The sequence below is a fragment of the Moschus berezovskii genome, chromosome 7 (genome assembly GCF_049115385.1).
Source record: "Moschus berezovskii isolate FMDL1 chromosome 7, NW_MosBer_1.0, whole genome shotgun sequence".
NCBI classification, from domain to species: Eukaryota; Metazoa; Chordata; class Mammalia; order Artiodactyla; family Moschidae; genus Moschus; species Moschus berezovskii.
In genome coordinates this window covers 3952578-3976823 of record NC_142466.1, presented here as the reverse complement: position 1 = coordinate 3976823, position 24246 = coordinate 3952578, and the positions used below count along the sequence as shown (strand labels likewise).

The window sequence follows — 24246 nt, the reverse complement described above, 5'->3', positions numbered from 1 at the left end:
AAAGCTACATTCCTTACCTTTTTAATTCTTGGCACGCTGGAAAATCTCAAACATCTCTCAAGGCTCCTTTCATTTTCTGCTCCTTACCTCCTTCCAACAAATTGGGTGGGTATGCTAGTGGGAGTGTGAGGTTGATAAAAACATACACTTGATTAGCAGAGAAAAATAAAGAGCATTGCTTTAAAAAGGAGGAAAGTACAGGAAGAGAAGATAAAGAAGTGGGAATAAAAAGAAAACTGGACAATAATGGTGAAAAAAAATGAAGGATAATATTGGAAGAAGGGCTCCAGAGACTGATTGCTCTTATTAATCTCAGTACCTCCAGCTTCTCCAAGCCACCTCAACAGTCTGTTTCATGGCAACAGGCCAGTTCTGTACAATGTTTCTGGTGTTTAATGGATTCCTTGGGCCATTTTCCATTCCTCGCTTGTTCATTGCCCATGCTTTGCATATGTGCAAGTGTGAGGCTGAATATTTTAGTTTTTTTCTGCTGCTCTAATAAATTACCTTAAATTTATGGGCGTAAGCAACACTTAAGCAACTTATCACCTTCTGTAAGTTAGAAGTCTGACATGGGTCTCACGGGGCTGAAATGAAGATGCCAGCAGCTCCTTTATGAAGAATTTAGGATAGAATTAATTTCCTTGCTTACTTTGTTCATTTTGGTTGTCAGCTGACTTCAAAATGGAATGGAAGGCCTTAGAATAGTAAGCTTCCTGTTACTGAAATCATTCAAACAAAGGCTTATAAAAGCTGGTTTTGGAGGATATTGGTACTGGGTTGGAAGTTGAATCTCATGATTTCTAAGGTCCCTTCCAACTAAAGAATGCATGATCTAGGCAAAAAACACTCTAGTACCAGTTTAAGTCTTAATTGGCTGTCCTGTGTATGGATAAACAAAAACAAAAATCTGATTTGCTTACATGGGTAGGACTTCCTATTGGGGAAATTGATACAGGTACTTTGATGCATTCATCTTTTCCTCCTGTTATGTACCTGGTAATGGTATGCATGGGGATATAATAATGAATAGAGATGGGAGAGCATTCAGAACAATGTAGGTATATTCCAGAGATACAGTATGGAATGATATAGCTATATACCAGATTACTGTGGAGTCTATGCTATTGTGAATGAAAAAATCAGTAATTAGAAAAACATAAAATATGGAACATAATTTAAAAATAGCAGTGTAGATGATGTAGAAAATTACACTCAATCAGGTACTGATGACAAATAGAGAACAAATCATTTAATTTTTATTACAAATTTCCAATTTATAACAAAAATATACAATCACATTTAAAATCAGTTTGTACACTCAGAGTAAAAGTGCCAAGTAAAAATATTTACAAAAACTTGACATCAGTCTACTGTCAACAAAATAAATCTACAAGAACAGAGTGCAAAGCACATCAGCTAATGTGAAAGTACAGTTAATGCTCTAATCAAGCACACTTGCCCTCTGTATAGCTCAACAATGGTAAATTCTCCACTTGTTTGGAAATTAATGATCGATTTTATTTTATTTTTATTGGAGGCTAATTACTTTACAATATTATAATGGTTGGTTTTGACATACATTGACATGAATCTGCCCAGGGTGTACATGAGTTCCTCTTTCTGAACCCCCCTCCCACCTCCCTTCTCCCCTTATCCTACCTCTGGGTCATCCCCATGCACCAGCCCCGAGCATCCTGTATAATGCATCGAACCTGGACTGGTGATTTGATTCACATATGATAATATACATGTTTCAATGCCATTCTCCCAAATCATCCCACCCTCACCCTCTCCCACAGAGTCCCAAAGACTGTTCTATACATCTGTTGTCTCTTTTGCTGTCTCGTATACAGGGTTATCATTATCATCTTTCTAAATTCCATATATATGCGTTAGTACACTGTATTGGTGTTTGTCTTTCTGGCTTACTTCACTCTGTATGATAGGCTCCAGTTTCATCCACCTCATTAGAACTGGTTCAAATGTATTTTTTTTAATGGCTGAGTAATACTCCATTGTGCATATGTACCAAAACTTTCGTATCCGTTCATCTGCAGATGGGCATCTAGGTTGCTTCCATGTCCTGGCTATTATAAACAGTGCTGCAATGAACACTGGAGTACATGTGTTTCTTTCAATTCTGGTTTCCTCGGTGTGAATGCCCAGGAGTGCGATTTCTGGATCATATGGCAGTTCTATTTCCAGTTTTTTGAGGAATCTCCACACTGTTCTCCATAGTGGCTGTACTAGTTTGCATTCCCACCAACACTGTAAGAAGGTTCCCTTTTCTCCACACCATCTCCAGCATTTATTGCATGTAGACTTTTGGATGGCAGCCATTCTGACTGGTGTGAAATGGTATCTCATTGTGGTTTTGATTTGCATTTCTCTGATTATGAGGAATGTTGAGCATTTTTTCATGTGTTTGTTAGCTATCTGTATGTCTTCTTTGGGGAAATGTCTGGTTCTTTGGCACATTTTTTGATTGGGTCATTTATTTTTCTGAAATTGAGTTGCAGGAGTTGTTTGTATATTTTGGAGATTAATTCTTTGTCTGTTGTTTCATTTGCTATTATTTTCTCCCATTCTGAAGGCTGTCTTTTCACCTTGCTTATAGTTTCCTTTGCTGTGCAGAAGCTTTTGATTTTAATTAGGGCCCATTTATTTATTTTTGCTTTTATTTCCAATATTCTGGGAGGTGGGTCATGGAGATTCATTCTGTGATTTATGTCAGAGAGTGTTTTGCCTATGTTCTCCTCTAGGAGTTTTATAGTTTCTGGTCTTACATTTAGATTTTTAATCCATTTTGAGTTTATTTTTGTGTATGGTGTTAGGAAGTGTTCTAGTTTCATTCTTTTACAAATGGCTGACCAGTTTTCCCAGCAAAACTTGTTAAAGAGATTTTCAACATTTTATATTCTTGCCTCCTTTGTCAAAGATAAGGTGTCCATAGGTGCATGGATTTATCTCTGGGCTTTCTATCTTGTTCCATTGATCTATATTTCTGTCTTTATGCCAGTATCATACTGTCTTGATGACTGTGGCTTTGTAGTAGAGCCTGAAATCTGGCAGGTTGATTCCACAAGTTCCATTCTTCTTCCTCAAAATTGCTTTGGCCATTCGAGATTTTTTGTATTTCCATACAAATTGTGAGATTATTTGTTCTAGCTCTGTGAAAAATATTATTGATAGCTCCACAGGGATTGCATTGAATGTATAAATTAATTTGGGTAGTATACTCATTTCAGAATATTTATTATTCCAATTCACAAACACAGTATATTTCTCCATCTATTAGCGTCCTCTTTGATTACTTTCACCAGTGCTTTATAATTTTCTATATATAGGTCTTTTGTTTCTTTAGTTAGATATATTCCTAAGTATTTAATTCTTTTCGTTGAAACAGTGAATGGAATAGTTTCCTTAATTTCTTTTTCTATTTTCTCATTATTAGTGTATAGGAATGCAAGGGATTTCTCTGTGTTGATTTTACATCCTACAACTTTACTGTATTCATTGATTAACTCTAGTAGTCTTCTGGTACAGTCTTTTGGGTTTTCTATGTAGAGGATCATGTCATCGGCGAACAGTGAAAGTTTTACTACTTCTTTTCCACTTTGGATTCCTTTTATGTCTTTTTCTGCTCTGATTGCTGTGGCCAAAACTTCCAGAACTATGTTGAATAGTAGTGGTGAGAGTGGGCACCCTTGTTTTGTTCCTGACTTTAGGGGAATTGCTTTCAGTTTTTCACCATTGAGGATAATGTTTGCTGTGGGTTTGTCATATATAGCTTTTATTATGTTGAGGTATGTTCCTTCTTCTTACCTTCTGGAGGGTTTTTATCATAAACGGATGTTAAATTTTGTCGAAGGCTTTCTCTGCATCTATTGAGATAATCATATGATTTTTATTTTTCAGTTTGTTAATGTGGTGTATTACATTGATTGATTTGCGGATATTGAAGAATCCTTGCATTCCTGGGATAAAGCCCACTTGGTCAAGACGTATGATCTTCTTAATGTGTTGTTGGATTCTGATTGCTAGAATTTTGTTAAGGATTTTTGCATCTATGTTGATCAGTGATATTGGCCTCTAGTTTTCTTTTTTGTGATATCTTTACCAGCTTTTGGGATTAGGGTGATGGTGGCCTCATAGAATGAGTTTGGAAGTTTCCCTTCCTCAGCAATTTTCTGGAAGAGTTTGAGTAGAATAGATGTTAACTGTTCTCTAAATTTTTGGTAGCATTCAGCTGTGAAGCCATCTGGACTTGGGCTTTTGTTTGCTGGAAGATTTCTAATTACAGCTTCTATTTCCGTGCTTGTGATGGGTCTATTAAGATTTTCTATTTCTTCCTGGTTCAGTTTTGGAAAGTTGTATTTTTCTAAGAATTTGTCCATTTCTTCCAAGTTGTCCATTTTATTGCCATATAATTGCTGATACTAGTCTCTTATGATCCTTCGTATTTCTGTGTTGTCTGTTGTGATCTCTCCCTTTTCATTCCTAATTTTATTGATTTGGTTCTTCTCCCTTTGTTCCTTAATGAGTCTGGCTAGTGGTTTGTCAATTTTATTTACCCTCTCAAAGAGCAAGCTTTTGGCTTTGTTGATTTTTGCTACGGTCTCTTTTATTTCTTTTGCATTTATTTCTGCCCTAATTTTTAAGATTTCTTTCCCTCTACTAACCCTGGTGTTCTTCATTTCTTCCTTTTCTAGTTTCTTTAGGTGTAGACTTAGGTTATTTTGTTGACTTTTTTCCTGTTTCTTGAGGTGTGCCTCTATTGCTATGAACCTTCCCCTTAGCACTGTTTTTACAGTGTCCCACAGGTTTAGGGTTGTTGTGTTTTCATTTTCATTCATGTCTATGCATATTTTGATTTCTTTTTTGATTTCTTCTGTGATTTGTTTGTTATTCAGAAGTGTATTGTTCAGGTTGCATATGTTGGAATTTTTAATTGTTTTTGTCCTGTAATTGAGATCTAATCTTACTGCATTGTGGTCAGAAAAGATGCTTGGAATGATTTCAATTTTTTTGAATTTACCAAGGATAGATTTGAAAGGTTGTTCCGGAATAACACAAAGACACCGGGATCTTGGCCTCCAGAGGAGGAGAAATCAAACCGGGACCAGAGACAAGGCTTGATTGCTCAGAGCTTTTGTGTAATAAAATTTTATTAAAGGATAAAGGAGATAGCGAAAGCTTCTGACATAGACATCAGAAGGGGGCAGAAAGAGTGCCCCCTTGCTAGTCTTCAGCTTGATGTTATATAGTCACTTAATGTCGGTTAACACTTATAGTCTGTTAATGAAAGAAAGGATTGTCTTAAGGCTTATAATGGCACCAGGCCCCTCACCCATAACATGCATTTTGGGATAATTTTGACCCCCGACGATTCATCCCGGGCCATAAAATGTTTAACTTGAACCTTGCAGACGGGCAGATTGCCATACAAATAGTTTCGTTTTACATAGATTAAGGGAACACTAGATAGTCACGATAATGTGATCACTGACCTAGAGCCAGACATCTTGGAATGTGAAGTCAAGTGGGCCTTAGAAAGCATCACTACGAACAAAGCTAGTGGAGGTGATGGAATTCCAGTTGAGCTATTTCAAGTCTTGAAAGATGATGCTGTGAAAGTGCTGCACTCAATATGCCAGCAGATTTGGAAAACTCAGCAGTGGCCACAGGACTGGAAGAGGTCAGTCTTCATTCCAATCCCAAAGAAAGGCAATGCCAAAGAATGCTCAAACTACCGCACAATTGCACTCATCTCACACGCTAGTAAAGTCATGCTCAAAATTCTCCAAGCCAGGCTTCAGCAGTATGTAAACCGTGAACTCCCAGATGTTCAAGCAGGTTTTAGAAAAGGCAGAGGCACCAGAGATCAAATTGCCAACATCCGCTGGATCATGGAGAAAGCAAGAGAGTTCCAGAAAAACATCTATTTCTGCTTCATTGACTATGCCAAAGCCTTTGACTGTGTGGATCACAATAAACTGTGGAACATTCTGAAAGAGATGGGAATCCCAGACCACCTGACCTGCCTCTTGAGAAACCTATATGCAGGTCAGGAAGCAACAGTTAGAACCGGTCATGGAACAACAGACTGGTTCCAAATAGGAAAAGGTGTACGTCAAGGTTGTATATTGTCACCTTGCTTATTTAACTTATATGCAGAGTACATCATGAGGAACGCTGGGCTGGAAGAAGCACAAGCTGGAATCAAGATTGCTGGGAGAAATATCAATAACCTTAGATATGCAGATGACACTACCCTTATGGCAGAAAGTGAAGAGGAACTCAAAAGCCTCTTGATGAAAGTGAAAGAGGAGAGTGAAAAGGTTGGCTTGAAGCTCAACATTCAGAAAACAAAGATCATGGCATCTGGTCCCATCACTTCATGGGAAATAGATGGAAAAACAATGGAAACAGTGTCAGACTTTGTTTTTTTGGGCTCCAAAATCACTGCAGATGCTGATTGCAGCCATGAAATTAAAAGACGCTTGCTCCTTGGCAGGAAAGTTATGACCAACCTTGATAGTATATTAAAAAGCAGAGACATTACTTTGCCGACCAAGGTCCGACTAGTCAAGGCAATGGTTTTTCCCGTGGTCATGTATGGATGTGAGAGTTGGACTGTGAAGAAAGCTGATCGCCGAAGAATCGATGCTTTTGAACTGTGGTGTTGGAGAAGACTCTTGAGAGTCCCTTATACTGCAAGGAGATCCAACCAGTCCATTCTAAAGGAGATCAATCCTGGATGTTCATTGGAGGGACTGATGCTAAAGCTGAAACTCCAATACTTTGGCCACCTCATGAGACGAGTTGACTCACTGGAAAAGACTCTGATGCTGGGAAAGGTTGGGGGCGGGAGGAGAAGGGGACGACGGAGAATGAGATGGCTGGATGGCATCACCGACTCTGTGGACATGAGTTTGAGTGTACTCCGGGAGTTGGTGATGGACAGGGAGGCCTGGCGTGCTGTGATTCATGGGGTCGCGGAGAGTCGGACACGACTGAGCGACTGAACTGAACTGAACTGACCTAAGTATAACATAGAGGTTTATCAAGTAGGCTCTGAGCCATTTGGTGGAACCGACTTGAAGATAAGAGTCTGGGGTAAATTTGTAGTACATTAACATAGCTTAAGACCAACATTTCCATAAGAAAAATGCATTGGTTAACTCAAGATTTGAGAATAGTTAACTTCAGGTGAAACCAGGTGTCATTATGGCAACACATTATTTTAAGAGAAACTTCCTTTTAAATTTGTATAAAGAAGAAAAAAAAAATATCACTAGTTTGTTTCCTCCTGCCGCTTAAGAGAGATAAAAATGTCTGACATGTGCAGGCTATTTCCTCCGCTTGGAGACTCCTGGCCTTCCTGCCTGTTACCCTCTCAGATTTATGGCGCAGGATGTGATCTATACTGGAAAAGGTTCCGTGTGCACTTGAGAAAAAGGTGAAATTGATTGTTTTGGGGTGAAATGTCCTATAGCGATCTATTAGGTCTAACTGGTCTATTGTATCATTTACAGTTTGTGGTTCCTTGCTAATTTTCTGTTTAGTTGTTCTATCCATAGGTGTGAGTGGGGTATTAACGTCTCCCACTATTATTGCGTTGTTAATTTCCCATTTCATACATGTTAGTAATTGTCTTACATATTGCAGTTCTCCTATGTTGGGTGCATAAATATTTAAATTGTTATATCTTCTTCTTGGATTGATCCTTTGATCATTATGTAGTTTCCTTCTTTGTCTCCTTTCACAGCCTTTGTTTTAAAGTCTGTTTTGTCTGATATGAGTATTGCTACTCCTGCTTTATTTTGGTCTCTATTTGCGTGGAATATCTTTTTCCAGCCCTTCATTTTCTGTCTGTATGTGTACCTTGTTTTGAGGTGGGTCTCTTGTAGACAACATATATGGGGGTCTTGTTTTTGTATCCATTCAGCCAGCCTTTGTCTTTTGGTTGGGGCATTCAACCCATTTACGTTTAAGGTGATTATTAATAAGTATGATCCCGTTTCCATTTTCTTTATTGCTTTGGGTTCTAATTTATACACCTTTTCTGTGTTTCCTGTCTAGAGAAAATCCTTTAGCATTTGTTGGAGAGCTGGTTTGCTGATGCTGAATTCTCTCAGCTTTTGCTTGTCTGTAAAGCTTTTGATTTCTCTTTCATATTTTAAAGAGATCCTTGCTGGATATAGTAATCTCAGCTGTAGGTTATTTTCTTTCATCTCTTTAAGTATGTCTTACCATTCCCTCCTGGCCTGAAGAGTTTCTGTTGAGAGATCAGCTGTTATCCTTATGGGGATCCCCTTGTGTGTTATTTGTTGCTTTTCCCTTGCTGCTTTTAATAATTGTTCTTTGTATTTTATCTTTGTTAATTTGATTAATATGTGTCTTTGAGTATTTCACCTTTGGTTTATCCTGTTAGGGACTCTCTGTGTTTCTTGGACATGGGTGATTATTTCCTTTCCCATTTTAGGGAAGTTTTCAACTATTACCTCCTCAAGTTTTCTCTCATGGTCTTTCTTTTTGTCTTCTTCACCTGGGACTCCGATGATTCGAATGTTGGGGTGTTGAACATTGTCCCAGAGGTCTCTAAGATGTCCTCATTTCTTTTAATTCATTTTTCTTTTTTCCTCTGTTTCATTTATTTCTACAATTCTATCTTCTAGTTCGCTTATCCTGTCTTCTGCCTCTGTTATTCTACAGTTTGTTCCTTCCAGAGTGTTTCTGATCTCATTTATTGCATTATTCATTGTATTTTGACTCTTTTTTCTTTCTTCTAAATCCTTATTAAACCTTTCTTGCATCTTCTCAATCCTTGTCTCCAATTTATTTATCTGTAACTCCATTTTGCTTTCAAGATTTTGCATCAATTTCACTATCAAATTTCAAAATTCTTTATCAGGTAGATTCCCTATATCTTCCTCTTTTATTTGTGTTGGTAGGCATTTATCCTGTTCCTTTACTTGCTGGGTATTTCTCTGCCTCTTCGTCTTGCTTATATTGCTGTGCTTGGGGTGGCCTTTCCGTCTTCTGGCAGTTTGTGGCTTTCTCTTTATTATGTAGTTTCCTCACTGTGTGTGGGGTTGGACGGGTGGCTTGTCAAGGTTCCCTGGATAGGGAAGCTTGTGTCTGTGTTCTGGTGGTTGGAGTTTGATTTCTTCTCTCTGGAGTGCAATGAAGTGTCCAGTAATGAGTTTGAGATGTCAATGGGTTTGGAGTGGCTTTGGTCAGCCTGTATATTGAAGCTCAGGGCTATGTTCCTGTGTTGCTTGAGAGTTTGCGTGGTATGTCTTTCTCTGAAACTTGTTCATCATTGGGTGTTGCCTGCTTTCAGTGTATGTATGAAGGCATTTTCATTATAGGGGACTGGAATGCAAAGGTAGGAAGTCAAGAAACACATGGAGTAACAGGCAAATTTGGCCTTGGAGCACGAAATGAAGCAGGGAAAAGGCTAATAGAGTTTTGCCAAGAGAACGCACTGGTCAAAGCAAACACCCTCTTCCAACAACACAAGGGAAGACTACACATGGACATCACCAGATGGTCAACACCGAAATCAGATTGATTATATTCTTTGCAGCCAAAGATGGAGAAGCTTTACACAGTTAGCAAAAAAAAGACCAGGAGCTGACTGTGGCTCAGATCATGAACTCCTTATTTCCAAATTCAGACTTAATTTGAAGAAAGTAGGGAAAACCATTAGACCATTCAGATATGACCTAAATTAAATCCCTTAGGAGTATACAATGGAAGTAAGAAATAGATTTAAGGGTCTAGATCTGATAGATAGAGTGCCTGATGAACTCTGGACAGAGGTTCGTGACATTGTACAAGAGACAGGGACCAAGAGCATCCCCATGGAAAAGAAAGGCAAAAAAACAAAATGGCTGTCTGAGGAGGCCTTACAAATAGCTGTGAAATGAAGAGAAGCGAAAAGCAAAGGAGGAAAGGAAAGATATAAGCATCTGAATGCGAAAGGAAAAATATAAGCATCTGAATGCAGAGTTCCAAAGAATAGCAAGGAGAGATAAGAAAGCCTTCTTCAGCGATCAATGCAAAGAAATAAAGGAAAACAACAGAATAGGAAAAACAAGAGATCTTTTCAAGAAAATTAGAGATATCAAGGGAACATTTCATGCAAAGATGGGCTCAATAAAGGACAGAAATGATATGGACCTAACAGAAGCAGAAAATATTAAGAAGAGGTGGCAAGAATACATGGAAGAACTGTACAAAAATATCTTCACGATGAAGATAATCACGATGGCATGATCACTCACCTGGAGACAGACATCTTGGAATGTGAAGTCAAGTGGGCCTTAGAGAGCATCACTAAAAACAAAGCTAGTGGAGGTGATGGAATTCCAATTGAGCTATTTCAAATCCTGAAAAATGATGCTGTGAAAGTGCTGCAATCAATATGCCAGCAAATATGGAAAACTCAGCAGTGGCCACAGGACTGGAAAACGTCAGTCTTCATTCCAATCCCAAAGAAAGGGAATGCCAAAGAATGCTCAAACTACCGAACAATTAGACTCATCTCACACGCTAGTAAAGTCATGCTCAAAATTCTCCAAGCTAGGCTTCAGCAATATGTGAATCGTGAACTTCCAGATATTCAAGCAGGTTTTAGAAAAGGCAGAGGCACTAGAGATCAAATAGCCAACATCGGCTGGATAATGGAGAAAGCAAGAGAGTTCCAGAAAAACATCTATTTCTGCTTCATTGACTATGCCAAAGCCTTTGACTCTGTGGATCACAATAAAATGTGGAATATTCTGAATGAGATGGGAATACCAGACCACCTGACATGCCTCTTGAGAAACCTGTATCCAGGTCAGGAAGCAACAGTTAGAACTGGACATGGACACACTGGACACACTGGTTCCAAATAGGAAAAGGAGTACGTCCAGGTTGTATATTGTCACCCTGCTTACTTAACTTATATGCAGAGTACATCACGAGGAACGCTGGGCTGGAAGAAGCACAAGCTGGAATCAAAATTGCTGGGAAAAATATCAAAAACTTCAGATATGCAGATGACACCACCCTTATGGCAGAAAATGAAGAGGAACTCAAAAGCCTCTTAATGAAAGTGAAAGAGGAGAGTGAAAAAATTGGCTTGAAGCTCAACATTCAGAAAACAAAGATCATGGCATCCGGTCCCATCACTTCATGGGAAATAGATGGGGAAACAGTGGAAACAGTGTCAGATTTCATTTTTGGGGGGCTCCAAAATCACTGCAGATGCTGATTGCAGCCATGAAATTAAAAGACGCTTACTCCTTGGAAGGAAAGTTATGACCAAGCTTGATAGTATATTAAAAAGCAGAGACATTACTTTGCCAACCAAGGTCCGTCTAGTCAAGGCTATAGTTTTTCCTGTGGTCATGTATGGATGTGAGAGTTGGGCTGTGAAGAAAGCTGATCGCCGAAGAATTGATGCTTTTGAACTGTGGTGCTGGAGAAGACTTGAGTTTCCCTTGGCCTGCAAGGAGATCCAACCAGTCCATTCTAAAGGAGATCAATTCTGGGTGTTCATTGGAAGGACTGATGCTGAAGCTGAAACTCCAATACTTCGGCCACCTCATGCGACGAGTTGACTCACTGGAAAAGACTCTGATGATCGGAAGAATTGGGGGTGGGAGGAGATGGGGACGACAGAGAATGGATGTCTGGATGGCATCACTGACTCGATGGACATGAGTTTGAGTGAACTCCCGGGTTGGTGATGGACAGGGAGGCCTGGCGTGCTGTGATTCATGGGGTCGCAAAGAGTCAGACACGGCTGAGCGACTGAACTGAACTGTGTTCCCTCCCTGTTGTTTTACCTGAGACCAAACCACTGTGGAGGTAATGAAGATAATGGCGACATCATTCAAAAGGTCTCGTACATGCACTGGCACACACAGTGCCCCCCCCGCCCCCGCCATCGTGAAGCAGGCCACTGCTGATCCACACCTCCACCAGAGACTCCTGGACACTCACAGGCAAGTCTGGGTCAACTCTCTTGTGGGGTCACTGTTCAAAGCTATGGTTTTTCCTGTAGTCATGTATGGGTGTGCAAGTTGGAATATAAAGAAACTTAGGAATTGATGCTTTTGAACTGTTGTGTTGGAGAAGACTCTTGAGAGTCCCTTGGACTGCAAGGAGATCCAACCAGTCCATCATAAAGGAAATCAGACCTTAATATTCATTGGAAGGTCTGATGCTAAAGTGGAAGGTCCAATATTTCGGTCACATGAAGTAAAGTACTGACTCACTGGAAAAGACCGTGATGTCAGGAAAGATTGAAGGTGGGAGGAGAAGGGAACGACAGAGGATGAGATGGCTGGATGGCATCACCAATGCGATGGACATGAGTTTGAGCAAGCTCCGGAAGTTGGTGAAGGACAGGGAAGCCTGGCATGCTGCAGTCCATGGAGTTTCAAAGTATTGGACCTGACTGAGCGACTGAAGTGGCTGATAGCTGATTTTGCACTACACCAGCAGAGCTGAGTTGTTACAACATGACCTTACAGAGAATGTTTGCTCTGCCCTGCAGTAGACTGTGGCAAGAACATTGAATTTTTTCTGAAATATGTATAAACCATTTGTACACTAGATAGTGTATGTCGGAAGATAGTGAAGGACAGGGAATCCTGGCGTGCTGCATTTCATGGGGTCACAAAGAGTCGGACACGACTTAACAAATGAACACCACCACCATCAACAGATATATCTGTAGTTAAAACTAAAACGGAACTCATGGCTTAGGTTATTTAGTCTGTTTAGCAGAGGCCAAAATGACTTGTATATTTTAAGATATTTATCCAACAGTGCTCCTTGATAGCATTTTACAGCCTGTACATAATACTATGAATACTTTTAAAAATAAATTTAATATTCTACACTTCTAAAATATAATATTTCAAAATATGTTTCATTTAAGAGACTTAGAATATTCAGTAACTCTCCCCCTTTCCCTCTGTTACAGGCACTGAACAATTTTGAGGAAAAATAAGTTTGGTGCTAGGAAGTCACAGGCAGGATACTGACCACTTTAAAGATTAGTAGCAGGAAAGAAAGAAAAAGATTAGTAGTACATACTATATATTTATAGAGAATTATTTGCTGGCATTAATGTTGGAAGAGCACAACATCCATTTCCCTATGGTCCTTTCTTAAACCATGCTGATTCCTTTCGGTATTGTCTGGCAAAGGGGAAACACTCTTATCACAAAATGAAGCTAAAATCATAAGTTAGATACGATGTTATTATTCTATTTTTGTATGTTTCTGAATCAAGATTAAATAAACAACAGATGGGCTGCCTTCTGTGGCTGCAAATAGAAATAATGGGTTTTGTGTTTGTTTTCTACACAAATAATTTTTTTAAAATTTTACAAATGTCTCTAATGTGAACTTAACAGTCTTAGCTAAGCTCCTTCTATTATGGTAACACATTTCTATTATTGAAACACAGGTTCTAGTATCAAAATTCCTTGGGACATAGATCATTGGATTAGATGGATGAAAGAGAAAAAAAAAAAACGAAGGGGGAAACTTTAGGAAAGGAAACATGTTCTTTTCAAAATCAATGTTTATAAGAAAAAATGGTGATTCTAATACAGAATATAAGAGCAATTCTTTTTTAATCCTCAGGAATTATGTACTTGCAACAGCAGAATAATGAAATTTTTCTTTGTGCATGGCATTCTAGTAAGAGGCTTAACTTTATTTTCTCATTTAATCTTCACAGCCACCTATGAGGTAGATATTACTTTATTTAGCATATTATTCCCTATATTTAATGTGAGGAAACGGAGACTAAAAATGTTACAGACAGGACTTTAAACCCCATGTTTTTAATAAATAAGTTACATGTGAATGGCTTTCTAGAAATATCAACAAACTTTGAAATGTGTAACGCTTTCATAAAATGCTTTGAGCCTCTTGCTGCTGCTGCTGCTAAGTCACTTCAGTCGTGTCTGACTCTGTGACCCCATAGACGGAAGCCCACCAGGCTCCCCGGCCCCTGGGATTCTCCAGGCAAGAACACTGGAGTGGGTTACCATTTCCTTCTCCAATGTGTGAAAGTGAAGTCACTCAGTCGTGTCCGATCCCTAGCGACCCCATGGACTGCAGCCCACCAGGCTCCTCCATCCATGGGATTTTCCAGGCAAGAGTACTGGAGTGGCTTGCCATTGCCTTCTCCATTGAGCCTCTTAGAAGTCCCTAAATAAATAGAAGGAAATAGTTAAAAAAAAAAAAACACCTAAATACCTGGAAAATTACTGTTACTCAAATAATGCATAAGATGAAACATATTCTAGGAATAAACTTTACTGATTTTAAACTGTAAAATATACATTATTCTGAAAACTCAAGCTATATTTCATGAACAACTCTTTTCAGGCATTAAATATTACTTTCTCAAGAATTATTTAACAGACATTTTTTTAAAAGTGTTCTTGCAAAAAACAGGTGGTGTAAAGTATTTTAAAATCCAAGCAGTGAATTCTTGTTTTCAGCAAGGACATTCATTTTAAATATTTTAAAATACTTTACACAAGCCCACTTTTCTTCAAATCAGGGACTTAAATACATGCAATTTACTTTAAACCGAACTGAATATTTTGAAGCAATGTGATCAACTACCTGAAACATTTTTCAAATGTTTGAAAGTTTCATTAATATGAGAAATGACTACAAAGAAACCGCACTGATATTCACGTGAACATATATTCAAATATTACGTTCTCCAAGACACCTGAGGAGGCTACCTCAAGGATAACATCATTGCTTAATACATTTTAAAAACCTCTCATTAGGAATTATCATCAAAACTTGACAAGCATTCTTTTAGGCATGCTCAGTAATAGTAAATCTTATTCAATTATGTATGGATATTACTTCAAATAGGAATTCAACAGCTCTAGTGCTCAGTTTACAAGTCTGTATAAAATTCTTCTGAAGTAAAATCCTGAATGAAAACTAATATTAAAATTCTAGTGTTTGAGTTTCATTAATACGAGGTACCCAGAACAGTCAATTTCATAGAGAAATAAAGTAGAACAATGGTTGCCAAAGTCCAGGAGACAGGGAGAAATGGAGAATTGCAGAATTTCAGTTTGGAAAGATGAAATTTCTCTCTCTTTACTTCAAAGATACCATGACAGAGCATTTTTACAGCATAATATACCGACTCTTCCAAAGAGCAGACAGTCCCTGTTCATTGTAAAAACTGTTTCAAACAACAGGAGGAAAAGACCTCACTTTATGAAGCTACTGCATCCTTGACACCAAAAGGAAAAATATGTGGCAAGAAAAGAAAAACTATTAATATCACAGTCTATATCCCTCATGAGTATAGAAACAAAAATCTTAAATAAAACATAAGAACTGGAATGTGAGATATGAATTTAGCCTTGCCTGCAGCAACAGGATTTCTACAAAGAATGCATAAGATAATTTACACACTATTAGAGCTAACAGAAGAGTTCAACATGGATGCTCAATATAAGGTCAATATATAAAAATCAGTGGCATTCTTGTAAACCAGCAATAACCAACTGAAAAATGTAACAGAGAAAAGATCTCATTCACAACTGAAGCAAAAACTGTAAGGTACCTAGGAACAAATTAATGAATATATACATAAAGAAACAAAAAGATACTAAAACTTAGTATCACAAAGACAGATATTTTCCCTGGATTCATTTAAAACCTAAAACAATTTCAACAAAATACAAACTGCTTCTCATGAAAAAATTATTCTAAAATTCAAACAGAACAATGCCAGGAACAGTTAAAATAATCTTGAAGAAGCATAAGGTAGAAGAAATGTGGGATTGAAACAAGGTTGTTCAAACAGAGCAGTAAATAAGAGAGCCTAAAAATGGAACTTATATATTACAGCAATGCATTACTATTCGGATGGGCTATTTGATAAATGGTGCAAAAAACACCATTCATATGAAAAGCTAAAAGTGTTACTCATAACATAGATAAAAATGAATTTCAAGAGATTAGAGCCATGAATTAAAAAATCAAATAATAAAAAAAAAGCTGCTGGAAAGAAAAACGGCAGACCAGTTTTATGGTTTTTAGAGGTAGGGAGGGATTTCTTAAAACACAAAAGGCAAAGAAAACACAAAGTGAAAAGACAAGCTACAGAGCAGGATAATATATCTGCAATGCAAGTAACTAACAAATAAATAAAACAAGAATAACAGCAAAAGGCAAATAACCTGACAGAGCAGTGGACAAAGGCAACAAATAGGCAAATCACAGAACAGAAACCCCAAACAGCCAATAAACAAATGAAAACACTGAGGTATAAGGGAAATAAAAATAATAATCAAGACAGGCTTGAGATATTGTTTCAAAGGTTGACAAAAGCCTAAAAGCCTGAGCGCACCAAGACGGGATGAAATGGGGAGTTCCAACTCCATACTGTGAGTGTAAATTAAAATAACCACTTGAGTTGCAGATGCCTATATGTTAAAATGCCACGACTACACTTTTGGGTACACACCCCATGAACATTCCTGGTCATGTGCAAGGAAGATAGGTATTACAATAGTAAAACACTTGGAAACTCTATGTTCATCAGCAAAATAATGAGTAAATGAATTAACGTATATTTGTACATTAAATCTCTCTGCTGCAGTTAAAATGAACAAGTTAGTGGTACACATACTGTCATGTATATTCTCAATAACTTAAACATGGCATTTGCTAAAGTTTGGTGCTGAATGGTTTAAAACAAAGTTTATATGTGTGTGTGTGTGTGTGTAAATAACAGTAACAGCAGCAACAATAAATGAAAAAATGAGTAACAGAACCAACATGTGAGCACTGATGACACAGAAAGCACACTTCTAACTGCATGGAGATGCCTAAAGACGGTCCTAGGAGACAGATTCTACTACTATTTCTATCTAGCATGATTACCTTTTTATTACTATGAGATTCCATTACTCATTCTACAGATGAGGAATTGAAGTGGAAAGAGGTGAAATTGATCTAAAGCTATAAAACCAGTAAATAATAAGAGTCAGATATGAAGCCAGGATTCCTGACCCAGACTTTATAGCTTAATAACTATGTTAGTTATTATACCATTTTCTATTCTTTTTAGGATGTTGGAAATCCGACATTATTTCTGTAAGTTGGAAATAACAAACACTTATAGAACCTATGACTGGAAAGAAATGAATACACACCAAGATTTTTGTATAGCTCAAACTTGTTCTAAAGATGCTAAAAGATTCTTAGGAATGTCTTGAAAATAGTGGTGTCCCAAATACTCTAATTTACTAATTTACATGTTTGAGGTCTGGTATTTTCAGATCATTATTTCAGAGCCAAACATTATTTCTTTTATAGTTCTACGATAATATATATTTGGAATCCTAGAAACCTTACATGGAGAAGCATATGATGTAATTCAATCATCTCTCTCTCATCAGAGGAAAAATTTGATTACTTAGCTTCAGGCCTGAAAACTCATATTAAGAGTTTTTAATAAGCAATTCTATCAAGAAATGTAATAAAATTTCAATTATTCATTTTTTTCTGGTCTCTCAATTATAGATTGTTTGTTTAAAGGCCAGTAGCTAATATTTATGCTATTATAATATTATAATAATAATATAATAAAAATGTAATTTTGTGTAGAATTATTTATACCACAAAATAAAAAAGGAAATGGCATTTTCAGTCATTAAGTATTTACGAGAATTGACTATGTGCTAATCACACACTCCTTGTTTCCAGTAAAATTGTAACATTTCTTTATTTTAAATTAATGTCTTTATTTTATTTTAATGTCTTTTCTTCTCAATCTACACATTCCCATTCTCAATGCCATCATCTACTAACCTATAGAACATGCTTTGAAAAAATATGAAAAAGATGTTCTTGCATTTAAACAGTTCACTGTCTATTAGGGGAAAGAGACAAGTAAACGGAAGTTATCTATAATGCATAAGTACTTTAATAAAGTGCGCAAGTCACTTAACATTTCTAAGCGAGAAATGTTAAGATGAGATAGATGAGATAGATGTTTAAGAACTCTAAATTATAGAGGGAACTTGAATAAACTATCTCTAAGGTCTTCTCTGGGAGGGATTGGGGGCAGGAGGAGAAGGGGACAACAGAGGATGTGATGGCTGGATGACATCACCCACTCGATGAACATGAGTTTGAGTGAATTCCAGGAGTTGGTGATGGACAGGGAGGCCTGTTGTGCTGCGATTCATGGGGTTGCAAGGAGTCGGACACGACTGAGCAACTGAACTGAACTGAAGGTCCTTTCTAGATCTAAAATTCTATGATTATCCGATCTCTTTAAATTAAAAGGTAAATCAGAAAATATTCAGTATGCAAAAAAGAAAATCTAAGAACAATCCCTGGGTCGGGAAGATCCCCTGGAGAAGGAAACGGTAACCCACTCCAGTATTCTTGCCTGGAGAATCCCATGGACGGAGAAGCCTGGTAGGCTACAGTCCACGGGGTCGCATAGAGTCGGACACGACTGAGCGATGGAACGGAACGGAACGGAAGAACAATGAAAAGATGAAACTGTTTGTACAAATACATTCTAATTTATTTTTCAAAACTGTTAAAACTCCCGTACTAAGTATCAGTAAAATTTCCACAGACACTGTCTTTTCATCAACATCTTCTCCTCAGACCTGCAGTCTTCTAAGTAATCAACAAGCAACTATTTTGTGATAACAGAAGTAAAGTGTTTAAAAGCCCATGGCTTGGACTCACAAAAGTTATCTTTTAAAGGGAAGATGTTAACAGAAATGTGTGTATGACATTCTTACTACAATAAATTTGTTCATTAACTTCACTTCAAAATTTTAATGTTCAGGTTTTTCATAAAGAGTTAAAAAAAAAACTGCTAAAATTAGCTCTTTTCACTGCTAAACATTCTGAAATTGAAAACAAGGTTTCCCATACCTGATATGGAAATGGAATGTTATATCCTCTGCAGCGTTCCTGTATCCACGTTGTTTCCCAGATGCTGTACTAAGCTTGCTCTTAAAAGTAGCATCCAATTACAACCAAGAGTGGTATGAGACACAGAGTGCTGAAAACACCAAATGCAGATCAAAAACTTTACCAGTTTATCCCGGTTTTCCTTTTTTACTGGAATCTACACTCATACTCTGTTTAGGTATATAATGCCGGCTAAAATGAGTGAAACTCCAACTACCACATACAGGCTGAGGGATGCAAGAACAAAATACCTCAAGGCATCAACATTGCAGTTCAGTTCAGTCACTTAGTGGTGTCTGACTCTTTGCGACCCCATGAATCACAGCACACCAGGTCTCCCTGTCCATCAGCAACTACTGGAGTTCACTCAAACTCACCTCCATCGAGTCGGTGATGCCATTCTCTGTCGTCCCCTTCTCCTCTTGGCCCCAATCTCTCCCAGCATCAGAGTCTTTTTCAGTGAGGCAACTCGTCGCATGAGGTGGCCAAAGTATTGGAGTTTCAGCTTTAGCATCAGTCCTTCCAATGAACACCCAGGACTGATCTTCTTTAGAATGGACTGGTTGTATCTCCCTGCAGTCCAAGGGACTCTCAAGAGTCTTCTCCAACACCACAGTTCAAAACCATCAGTTCTTCTGTTATCAGCTTTCTTCACAATCCTACCGTCACATCCACACATTACCACTGGAAAAACCATAGGCTTGACTAGACGGACCTTGGTTGGCAAAGTAATATCTCCGCTTTTTAATATGCTATCTAGGTTGGTCATAACTACTTTCCTTCCAAGGAGTAAGTGTCTTTTAATTTCATGGCTGCAATCAGCATCTGCAGTAATTTTGAAGCCCCCCAAAAAATAAAGTCTGACACTGTTTCCACGGATTCCCCATGTATTTCCCATGAAGTGATGGGACAGATGCCATGATCTTTGTTTTCTGAATGTTGAGCTTCAAGCCAACATTTTCACTCTCCTCTTTCACTTTCATCAAGAGGCTTTTGTGTTCCTCTTCACTTTCTGCCATAAGGGTGGTGTCATTGGCATAGCTGAGATTATTGATATTTCTCCCAGCAATCTTGATTCCAGCCTGTGCTTCTTGCAGTCCAGCATTCCTCATGATGTACTCTGCATATAAGTTAAATAAGAAAGGTGACAATATACACCCTTGACCTACTCCTTTTCCTATTTGGAACCAGTTGTTTTTCCATGTACAGTTCTAACTGTTCCTTCCTGACCTGCATACAAGTTTCTCAAGAGGCAGGTCAGGTGGTCTGGTATTCCCATCTCTTTCAGAATTTTCCAGAGTTAATTGTGATTCATGCAGTCAAATGCTTTGGCATAGTCAATGAAGCAGAAATAGATGTTTTTCTGGAACTCTCTTGCTTTCCCCATGATCCAGCGGATGTTGGCAATTTGATCTCTTGTGCCTCTGCCTTTTCTAAAACCAGCTTGAAAATATGGAAGTTCACGGTTCACGTATTGCTGAAGCCTGGCTTGGAGAATTTTAAGCAAGAGTTTACTAGTGTGTGAGATGAGGGCAATTGTGCGGTAGTTTGAGCATTCTTTGGCATTGCCTTTCTTTGGGATTGGAATGAAGACTGACCTTTTCCAGTCCTGTGGCCACTGCTGAGTTTTCCAAATTTGCTGGCATATTGAGTGCAGCACTTTCACAGCATCATCTTTCAGGATTTGAAATAGCTCAACTGGAATTCCATCACCTCCTCTAGTTTTGTTCGTAGTGATGCTCTCTAAGGCCCATTTGATTTCTTATTCCAGGATGTCTGGTTCTAGGTTAGTGATCACACCATCGTTATTATCTTGATCATGAAGATCTTTTTTGTACAGTTCTTCTGTGAATTCTTGCCACCTCTTCTTATTATCTTCTGCTTCTGTTAGGTCTATACCATTTCTGTCCTTTATCGAGCTCATCTTTGCATGAAATGTTCCCTTGGAATCTCTAATTTTCTTGAAGAAATCTCTTGTTTTTCCTATTCTGTTGTTTTCCTCTATTTCTTTGCATTGATTGCTGAGGAAGGCTTTCTTATCTCTCTTTGCTATTCTTTGGAACTCTGCATTCAGATGCTTATATCTTTTGTTTTCTCCTTTTCTTTTCACTTCTCTTCTTTTCACAGCTATTTGTAAGGCCTCCTCAGACAGCCATTTTGCTTTTGTGCATTTCTTTTTCTTGGGGATGGTCTCGACCCCTGTCTCCTATATAGTGCCACGAACCTCCATCGATAGTTCATCCTGCACTCTGTCTATCAGATCCAGTCCCTTAAATCTATTTGTCACTTCCTCTGTATAATCATAAGGGATTTTATTTAGGTTTTACATGAATGGTCTAGTGGTTTTCCCTACTTTCTTCAATTTAAGTCTGAATTTGTCAATAAGGAGTCCATGTTCTGAGCCACAGTCAGCTCCCAGTCTTGTTTTTGCTGACTGTATATAGCTTCTCCATCTTTGGCTGCAAAGAATATAATCAATCCAACTTCGGTGTTGCCTATCTGTTAATGTCCATGTGTAGAGTCTTCTCTTGTGTTGTTGGAAGAGGGTGTTTGCTATGACCAATGTGTTCTCTTGGCAAAACTCTATTAGCCTTTTCCCTGCTTTATTCCATGCTCCAAGGCCAAGTTTGCCTGTTACTCCAGGTGTTTCTTGACTTCCTACTTTTTCATTCCAGTCCCCTATAATGAAAAGGACATCTTATTTGTGTGTAGTTCTAAAAGGTCTTTTAGGTCTTCATAGAACCGTTCAACTTCGGCTTCTTCAGCATTACTCTTTGGAGCGTAGGCTTGGATTACTGTAATATTGAATGCTTTGCCTTGGAAATGAACAGAGATCATTCTGTCGTTTTTGAGATTACATCCAAGTACTGCATTTCGGGCTCTTTTGTTGACCATGATGGCTACTCCATTTCTTCTAAGGGATTCCAGCCCCTATTAGTAGATGTAATGGTCATCTGAGTTAAATTCACCCATTCCAGTCCATTTTAGTTCACTGATTCTTAGAATTTCTGCATTCATCAACATTACAGAGGCCAACAAACACATGCCACTGATGCTATCACCTTCAATGTTATTCATCACTTAAAGGATGATGGTCAACGTTCCAGGGATGCCCCACTGGAACTGACACACTGGCATGATACAGCAAGGCTTTCTTCTCAGTAGCTTCACTACCCCACTTTAGCACAGCTGCCAAGAACCACGTGATGGTAAGAATCACCCACCAAATGCTGCCAGCCATAGCAAAAAAAAAAAAAAAATAGAGTACCATAAAAAGCATGATACAGGCTTTGTTTTGAGATCCTTGGGTCACTGTTTAAGCCTTATACTCTGCAGGGCTTGATGCATTGCAGGTGACTCGGTCCTCAAGCAAAAACCCAATAAAGTAAATTAATGACACTATCATGTAGCAGACGGCATATAACATAATGGGTCTTTCAGGATAATGGAATCTTATCACATCAATCAAAAAAGTTAAAAAGTAGACAACGTGGCAGAGAGGCAAATGATTGAAATCAATCTTATGAAAATACCGAGCAAATAAAAACTCTTCTCTCCTAAAGTACATATTTGGACAAGAAGTTGAACAATCACGCATATGCAAAAAGGAATAGCCAAGATCAGGATCAATTTTCAACTCTCAGGGACACCAAAAGCCATAGTCCCTCTGCACTGCCACTGAGGCTCCTTCAGTAGGATCGCCAGCTAAATTCAGGTCCACCAGCCGAGGACATGGCTCATCACAATCTGGGAACCTAGAAACACAAGACAAGAATCATTTACTTATTGGGAAACTAATGATTTGGATTTCCACATTTAGCACTTGTGGCTTATGTCCTTGGAGAACATTCAGTTCAGTTCAGTCGCTCAGTTGTGTCCGACTCTTTGCGACCCCGTGAATCACAGCACGCCAGGCCTCCCTGTCCACCACCAACTCCCGGAGTTTACTCAAACTCATGTCCACAGAGTCGGTGATGCCATCCAGCCATCTCATTCTCCGTCGTCCCCTTCTCCTCCCGCCCCCAACCTTTCCCAGCATCAGAGTCTTTTCCAGTGAGTCAACTCGTCACATGAGGTGGCCAAAGTATTGCAGCTTCAGCTTTAGCATCAGTCCTTCCAATGAACACTCAGGATTGATCTCCTTTAAAATGGACTGGTTGGATCTCCTTGCGGTACAAGGGACTCTCAAGAGCCTTCTCCAACACCACAGTTCAAAAGCATCAATTCATCAGCGACCAGCTTTCTAATGTCTCTGCTTTTTAATATTTTATCAAGGTTGGTCATAACTTTCCTTCCAAGGAGTAAGCGTCTTTTAATTTCATGGCTGCAGTCAGCATCTGCAGTGATTTTGGAGTCCAAAAGAATAAAGTCTGACATGGTTTCCACTGTTTTTCCATCTATTTCCCATGAAGTGATGGGACCAGATGCCATGATCTTCCTTTTCTGAATGTTGAGCTTCAAGCCAACTTTTCCACTCTCCTCTTTCACTTTCATCAAGAGGCTTTTTAGTTCCTCTTCACTTTCTGCCATAAGGGTGATGTCATCTGCATATCTGAGGTTATTGATATTTTTCCCAGCAATCTTGATTCCAGCTTGTGCTTCTTCCAGCCCAGCGTTCCTCATGATGTACTCTGCATATAAATTAAATAAGCAAGGTGACAATATACAGCCTTGACATACTCCTTTTCCTATTTGGAACCAGTCTGTTGTTCCATGTACAGTTCATTACGATATGTCAAAGAAATAATGCAAATATCTTGCTTGTGGGTCATACAATGGGATATTCCAGAGTTGGCAAAAAATGAAAATGTATACTTTATTTTGTTTTGGCTTTAAAAATATTACTCTTTATTAAAACAGGCATAGCCATTAATAGTGTAATTAATACTATTTATTCAGGACACACAGTTTACAGTAAGATTTCAAACTATAAATAAGTATATATATATATATATAGTAAACATACATAAATAAAAAACTCCAGTAAAATAGTAGCTAAAAGTTATATTTTTAATGTTTAATTACAAGATAGTCTTCAATTTACCCTAGACACAAATAGAACTTTCTTAAAAATAAGAAGTAAAAATATTCCCTAGGAGAACAAGATGGCAGAGGTGTCGGTGGACGTGGAATACATCTCTCTCCAAGAATACATCAGGAATACACCTTCAGAGACAGAAGTACATGCAGAACACCAGCTAACAGTGGACAAGAGTATGTAACCAGTGGAAA

At 38.3% G+C, this 24246-nt stretch overlaps 1 pseudogene; it reads right to left on the bottom strand.

Moving 5' to 3' along the window:
* Nucleotides 1-24246, bottom strand: part of LOC129557832 (frizzled-3-like) — a 52122-nt pseudogene that overhangs the window by 7301 nt on the left and 20575 nt on the right.